Here is an 8,834-nt window from a genome sequence, read left to right as displayed (position 1 = left end):
ATCTAAAGTTCCATAAGTACAGAAATCTCATAATTAACAATTTGGTTTCTTGTTTCAGTCAATCAACAGTAATACCAGCAAGCGTTTTCAGTTGAATGTAGCATAAACATGGTAGTGAGCCAGTGGTACGGAGCCAAGAAAACACATGTGCCACAAAAACTGAATGATCAGCAAGAAGAAGACTCATGAGGGAGGCTGCTAAGAAACATGCAATAACTCTGAAGGAGTTATAAACTGCATAACAGTTTGCGTAGAGTTTATCAAAAGACACATCTTACGTCAGCTGGGAAACTGAGTTATTCGGCCATAAGGCTAAACATCATGTTTGGCATAAGCTAAACAGTATGCATTATCAAAAACACATTGTGCCTACTGGGAAGCATGGTGGTAGCAGCATCATTCTTTGGGGATGCTTCTCTGCTGGAGATCCTGGAAGGTTTGTGAGGGTAGAGGGTAAAATGAATGCAGAAAAATACAGAAAAATCCTAGAGGAAAATCTGATGGAGTCCAAAAGAAACCTGCACCTTGGGAGCAGACTTGTTTTCCAGCAAGGCAACAATCCCACGAATAAAACCAAAGCTACCCAGGAATGGCTTAAAAACAATGTTAATGTTTTAGTGTGGCCAAGTCAGAGTCCAGATCTCCATCCAATTGAGAAAGTGTGGCTAAATTTAAAAAAGCTTGTTCATTCACAATCCCTAATCCAACCTGACAGACCTTGAGCAGTTTCACAAAGAAGAATGAGAAAAGAGACAGTGTCCAGATGTGCAAAGCTGACAGAGACCTGTTGTTTTGTGTTGGACTTTCCCCTTTTGCATTATTAATTTGTAGCCTTTGTCAGAATGCCTCAAATCTCACAGACTTACCACTGTTTATAAGGTATTATAGTATATAACTTCTCCCCGCCTTCACTTCTAGATCTATAACCTCAGGCAATTAGGTGTAGTAAAAGACAAGCAGGAGTTAAGTTACAATTTAAACAATGTGTTATTGATAATATTCAAAATTATAATATATTCATTATTAATATATTAATATTATAAATAAATAAATAAATAAAGCAGCAGGTCCAGATGGAGTATCGCCACGACTGCTGAAGTTCTGTGCGCTGGAGCTGGGGAGTCCTCTACAGCGCATCTTCAACCTGAGCCTGGAACAGGGGAGAGTCCCGAGGCTTTGGAAAACATCTTGTATCACCCCAGTCCCAAAGGTATCACGTCCTAGTGAGCTGAACGACTTCCGGCCTGTCGCTCTGACGTCACATGTGATGAAGACCATGGAGCGGCTGCTGCTTCACCACCTGAGGCCACAGGTATGCCACGCCCTCGACCCTCTGCAGTTCGCATACCATGAGAAGGTGGGAGCGGAGGATGCCATCATCTATATGCTACACTGATCCCTCTCCCACTTGGATAGAGGCAGTGGTGTTGTAAGAATTATGTTTCTAGACTTCTCTAGCGCCTTCAGCACCATCCAACCTCTGCTCCTTAGGGACAAGCTGACAGAGATGGGAGTAGATTCATACCTAGTGGCATGGATCGTGGACTATCTTACAAACAGACCTCAGTATGTACGTCTTAGGAACTGCAGGTCTGACATTGTGGTCAGCAACACAGGAGCGCCGCAGGGGACTGTACTTTCTCCGCTTCTGTTCAGCCTATATACATCGGACTTCCAATACTACTCGGAGTCCTGCCATGTGCAAAAGTTCGCTGACGACACTGCTATCGTGGGCTGCATCAGGAGTGGGCAGGAGGAGGAGTATAGGAACCTCATCAAGGACTTTGTTAAATGGTGCGACTCAAACCACCTACACCTGAACACCAGCAAAACCAAGGAGCTGGTGGTGGATTTTAGGAGGCTCAGGCCCCTCCTGGACCCCATGATCATCAGAGGTGACTGTGTGCAGATGGTACAGACCTATAAATACCTGGGAGTGCAGATGGATGATAAATTGGACTGCACTGCCAATACTGATGCTCTGTGTAAGAGGTGACAGAACCGGCTATACTTCCTTAGAAGACTGGCATCCTTCAACATCTGCAATAAGATGCTGCAGATGTTCAACCAGACGGTTGTGGCAAGTGCCCTCTTCTATGCAGTGGTGTGCTGGGGAGGCAGCATAAAGAAGAAGGACGCCTCACACCTGGACAAACTGGTGAGGAAGGTAGACTCTATTGTAGGCATGGAGCAGGACAGTTTGACATCTGTAGCAGAGCGATGGGCGCTCAGCAGGCTCCTATCAATTATGGAGAATCCACTGCATCCACTAAACAGTGTCATCTCCAGACAGAGGAGCAGCTTCAGCGACAGACTGCTGTCACTGTCCTGCTCCACTGACAGACTGAGGAGATTGTTCCTCCCCGAAACTATGCGACTCTTCAGTTCCACCCAGGGAGGTAAACATTAACATTATTCAAAGTTATTGTCTGTTTTTACCTACATTTTTAATACTCTTTAATTTAATATTGTTTTTTTGTATCAGTATGCTGCTGCTGGAGTATGTGAATTTCCCCTTGGGATTAATAAAGTATCTATCTATCTATCTATCTATCTATCTATCTATCTATCTATCTATCTATCTATCTATCTATCTATCTATCTATCTATCTATAGGTTCATCATACAATATATATTTCAATAAAATATTTAAAAATAAAAATATGACAGTCTGAAAAATATACTGACCTGCTCTCGGTCATATAACATGCTGATGGTGCACTTAACGAAAGAATTTTAACAGTTTTGGCAATGTCTGGAATGGAAAAATGAGAGCACTAACAAACCTTAAAATTAAATAATGAGTTTCATTAAGAGCAAGCAAGGAATTACTTCAAATTAGGACATTGGTTGGAATAAAAACAGTGAAAATACAGGAATTTAGCTAACTGGTTATCTGTTTATTTTGAAGTTCAGTATGTGAATTTCCCCTTGGGATTAATAAAGTATCTATCTATCTATCTATCTATCTATCTATCTATCTATCTATCTATCTATCTATCTATCTATCTATCTATCTATCTATCTATCTATCTATCTATCTATCTATCTATCTATCTATCTATTCATAAATAATAACAATATGCAAAGTACATTTGAATATTGGCAACCATACAACCTGATAAATGGTGATGTGTAGTTTTAGGCGACATGCAGACTTGTTAGTTACTTAAAATGTCTCTAGTTAAGTCCTCATTTGTGGTCAGCTTTCTTCAGAACAGGCCGCATGCCTCTCTCAATATGGCTGCCGAGCTGTGCTCTTCATTGTGTTGTCCTTTTCAGTTCATGGTGTGAGATGGCCTTTCATCAGTTTGGTAAGAGAGAGAGCTGGGTAAAGCAAGCAAATGTATAGGTTTTCTGTCCAAACCCTACAGCCAATAGGGCGTCATAGTACTTCAAAGCTTTTGATACAAGCCAATTCCAAACAGCCATACTTCAGACCAATGGGGGAATAGAACACCTTCACACCTGCCCTCCAAACCATATGTTAAGGTAAAGCTTGGCAGTTAGGCAGCCTGACTTTCCTATGAGGGTTGAGAGACTTCAGAGAAACATTTATGAAACTTGTTTGAGGCACTTCCCCCAACGCTTGTCGTAAAATTCACTTTCCTGACTTAGTCCTTGGGGGGAGGGGACATGAATGCTTCTCACTAATTTAACACTAATATTACATTGCTTTGCCTAAGTTACAAATAAAGACATACAAAATATTTATCAACTTGTATGCAGAATTTCACATCACAACACCTGTGCACAGAGACCCAAATCTGTAATGGCTGCAAAAGATTCAGCCACTAAATAGGTGGAGGCCAATAGGGGAGGCAGCTTGATGGCCAAGGTCTCCACGTCTCTGAACAAATCCAAATCGTATTATGTGATATCATCTACTGTTGAATTCTGCACTGTACTTATATATTTCTATTGCACTATTACAGTGCATTGAGGATTACTTGTGTTCTGTTCTGTGTATTGTATTGACCCCCTTTTTTTAACACCCACTGCACGCCCAACCTACCTTGAACTGCCTTTCCCAAGGTTTCTTCCATTTGTTTCCCTACAAGGGTTCTTCTTGGGGAGTTTCTTCTTGCCTTCTTAGAGAGTCAAGGCTGGGGGGCTGTCAAAAGGCAGGGCCTGCTAAAGCCCATTGCGGCACTCCTTGTGTGATTTTGGGCTATATAAATATAAATTGTATTGTATCATATTGAAAATACTGACTTGATGGGGTTGAATATTAATGACAGCAATTATTTTCTGTTTTATATTTGTTAATAATTTAGATCACATTGCATAGATCTGACATTAAAGAGTATTTTTTGTGGGTCAGTATCAAAAAAGCCCAATAAATGAAATTCAGTGAGATTCAGTGTTGTCCGACAATAAAATATGGAAATGTTCAATGTGGTAAATGCTTTTTATAGGCATTGTATATAGTAATAAACCACAAGAAGTCATTATTTAGGTTAGATGTCTCTACTCTGGCACATTCTGTGAGCTTTCTCTTCACCTAACAAGCATTGTTCTAAATTGGCTATATTTAACTTTAGATGTTTTCAAATGTATAAACATACATACATACAGGACCAAGAAATAAAAATGAGAAACATGTATGAACGGATGCACATATAAAAAATACTGTATTTTTTTCGTCTGCAAAAAATTCAATTAACAATCAATTTGAACACAATTCACATAATTATTACCAGTCTTGGCCAGGGTCACTCAGCTCTCGGGTAGTTTTGAATAATTTATAAATAATTTGATGTATATTTCTAGAATGTAGATTTGATGACAGTGAACCCACCCGGTATGGCATATTTTAGAATGCATTTTTCAATCTTGGAAAAGTCAGTTTCTTGCTAGGGCTGATGTAGAGCATGGTGCATTGTAAAAAGAAAATCTTGTCCCTTTTAAGAAACAAGTAAATTGACCACACCTTCACATTATTTAACAAAACATTGTATAATTTTCAAAAAAACAGTAACCAAGCATATAACTTCTGCAGAAAGTTACTACATCCAATAATAACATTCCCAGGCAAGTATTAAAAATATCCCTAGTCTCATGACTTTATTAATGTAGGCCACACAGTATAAAGTACATTAAGTAGTGAGCTGCTGTATGCAGAATATGAAAAAGTAACAAGGGGTGTGAGAACTTTCTCTTCCATCAACTACCCTGCGTTTTTGCTACTCAATTAACTTGAAACATTAAAATCATACAAGAAATTTGAAGGATGTTGGTGAAATATAGCCAGCATAGCAAACTCCTTACTTTTACATTCAAATAATATGAGACCAGTGGCAAATGGGTCAGTGTTAATTCAGCATGGGTAGTTTTGATGCATGCCCTTGCTATAAAATAGAACGGAGGGCATATTTCAAACAATAAATTTTCATCTGAAATAGCCAAGTATCACTGAAATAGTATTTGTCATATTTATTTACAGTTTAAAATTTGGTTAAAAATTATAAATTGTAAAAAATGGAAAAGGCTTGTGAATTTTTTCCTAGAACCATATTTCTATTTCTGACTGAACAGACAGTGTTTCAGATTTATTTATTAGACTATGATAGGGCTGCCCACTTGTCGAAACTCTACTCCTCCCAGGTGAACTGAAGAGACTTACTCTGTTTATGGAAGGATGAGAGGTGAAACAGCAATCTGCAGCAAAATTGTACCATCCTAATATCTTTTTAAGAGCTAATGGTTCTATGCTTAGAAAATGTACCCATGGTGTCACACACACACAAACAAAAAATGAGCTCAGTGTCTCACTTGTGGTGCCTGCCAAGATTTTATTTTTGGTATACACTCTACAAATGATAGCCAGAAAAACAAAGCTGCATCTCCCCAGATCACCTGCACAATTTAAGGAGGCTGACTATTTTGTCATTAATCTTTCTAACAGTATATTCAGTGTTATACAGTCATTTTTTAATGTGTATTGTGAGCTTTAAATTGCCTTCTGTTTGAGTCTTATTTACATGTTTTGTTATTTATTTCACCTCAACAGGCTATCCTTAATGTACTTTCATAAACCTGGAAGAACCTGGGTCTTATCTCTGGGGTGGAATACTGCAACTTATTACTGAAAGTCATTCTACAATAATTATTAAGAGACTATGCCAGGCATAGTACAAGATCTGAGGTTAACCAACCTATTTGGACTACAATGATTCCTTTCCAGTTTCAGAGTCATCTTTCAGACTCTTGTGATGTGTGGGTCACAGACTTGCACAAGAGAGAATAAGGTGAGTCCAGGTTTCAGAAAAATTCAGCTTTATGGTTATGAAGGCAGGAACACTCTCAACGCATTTATTCAAACAGGAACTGTCACTTAAACACACACAGCATGCATGCTGTGATGATGATGTTATCCTGCATTTGCTCCCTTCACAGATCAAAAGAACGGATAGCCTTCCTGCACAAGAGAGGAGACAGAAAAGAGAGCACAAGACCAAGGGTCTCATGTATAAACAGCACGTATGCACAAAAATGTTGTGTACACCCAGTTCCACGCTCACTTCGAGATGTATAAAAACTAAACTTTGCGTAAAGCCAAGCACATTTTCATGGCAGCCTCAAACCTTGCATATGCAAATTTCTGCTTGGTTTTGCAAATGGGTGGCAGCCAGCATCAGAGCAGTGCTACTGTTTCTGTGTGGTGTCCCCTTTCTTTCTTAGATTTGCATCAATAACTCTGAATTGATCAAATACACCAAACATAATTGCATATCATTTGCAAATTTAATGCACTTGATTGTAATGATTTTGTAACAATATAATGGTGCACAGAATGGCCAAACTTTTCTGACTACCATAGCTTCTTTTGCATTGTTAGCAAACATTTCAAATGGGAGAATTAGAAGAGAGTGCATTTTGCTAGATGATGATGACTGGCTTCTAAGTCAATTTCGATTTCCAAAAGCTATTGTCTTGGAGCTGTGTCCTGATCTGGCGCTGGCTTTACAAAGGGAGACTTTGAGGAATTGTGCTCTACCTACTCCTTTGCAAGTTTTGTTTACTCTCAGGTTTTTAGCCACAGGAGATTTTCAATGTGAACTTGCTGACCAATCGGGTATTTCACAACCATCACCAGCTGCATAGGATGGTATTATCTGCTTGTCATCCTGATACTGTATATAAGAGTTCCTCACACTGTGTTTGAACATCAAAGTGCATTTTGCAGCACCGTCCTGTTTTCCAGATGTAATTGGAGTGGTCAACTGCATGCACATTGCTATTGCAATGGCACTGGACAAGTTACATCACCAAAATAATGAGCTGGCATTACATCATCTATGGCAGGAGAGCCTACAAAAACAGCAACTCTACACAGTTGCCGATGCTTTTCCCAACTAGTGCGACAAAAGGCAAGCAGTACTTTTAAGGATAGCAAGTCACGTCAAACAGCCATGTAAAGAGCAGAGACTCTATCTGTTGTGACGCTTGGTGCTGACGCTACACTGTAAAGGCGCCTTCAGAGAATGAATTTGCTGATGTAAATAGAACGCACTTTCACTCTATTAATGTGCTGCTCTATACTCCACAGAAAGTGTGTCACATTGTGCAAGTATGTAGCGTGCTGCATAATGTGGCACACAATCGTGGCTTGCCCATACCTGAAGAGATGTGGTGTGGTGTACCTGACCCTGACCCACCAAATGATCAACCAAATCGGACAGCGTTACAACTTTGTTTGAACGTAATTAGCAGAATGTAAAAACAGGTAATCAAATTCATTTAATTTGTAAACAATATCACACAGTACAGCCCTTATATTCTTTAGTTCATTGGCCACATCTCTTACAGCATCCACTGTTGCATTTTGTGACTCCAGAACAGCATATGTCAGCTCACAGCCAGATGTTCACTCAGCGGTTTCTAAGGCAGAAGTGTGTGCGCAGCCAGCGCCCTAAGATGTGCTCAGCACAGCAGCATCATCACTGCCTGGAGTCACTTCTTCTGCATGGAGGTCAACTTTTGTAATATTGTCTGAAACAGAATAAACAGATGGTGGACTGTGTCTCCACTTTTCTCTTCAACATTGATATCTGACCACTTCTTTTTTATTTTGGGCACTGTGTGAACTTGAACTTTCGAGTGTCTCCACCACACTGTATCACTACATCAATTTCCTTTTTTTGCTTATACCATTGCTTAATGCAACAAACAGTACGGTTTTCCTTGCCTCAACTTAGAATCACTGAAATTCTTCTTTTCTCCATGGGCTTTTGCCATTATTTTTTAACAAAACACAAAAAGGAAAGGGCTATTTATACTGATTTGCATGTTCATATGGGCGGAATAATGGGAGGAGTCGGGTGGGGCTGTAGGCATGTGCAGGTGCATTAAATTTCACGTTCACTGGGATTTATAAAGGAGAAGTGTGTGAAACTTTACGTACACACAGTTTTATGCATCTGGATTTTTTTGTGCGTACACACATTTAGTTTTGTCCGTATGCCATGTTTTAGAGTGAATTCTACGCGTGGCGTTATACATGAGGTCCCAGGTCTCGGGCCAGTTTTAATTGTTCCCCATATCAACAGACAAACATAGTACAGTCGCATTACGTGGTGGACCGATGAACTTGCAGTTGCACTGGTGGCGGACAACCAATCCCTGCTTACATTAACAGAGTTTTGGTGTCAGCACAGTTGAGGGGTTATCAGGGTCTCAAAAATCTCACACTGTGCTATTTGTATCCAGAAAGGAGACCACGACCATTCCAAAAGAGCACTATTGGTTTTCATTCTGTATAGTAACTCATGATGGCCAAGGTCAAATAACATTGGCCTCATAGTTTTTCCCTACACTCAGTGTATGCAATT

The sequence above is a fragment of the Erpetoichthys calabaricus genome, chromosome 6, assembly GCF_900747795.2.
Source record: "Erpetoichthys calabaricus chromosome 6, fErpCal1.3, whole genome shotgun sequence".
Lineage (NCBI taxonomy): Eukaryota > Metazoa > Chordata > Cladistia > Polypteriformes > Polypteridae > Erpetoichthys > Erpetoichthys calabaricus.
Note: the sequence above shows the minus strand (reverse complement) of the source record.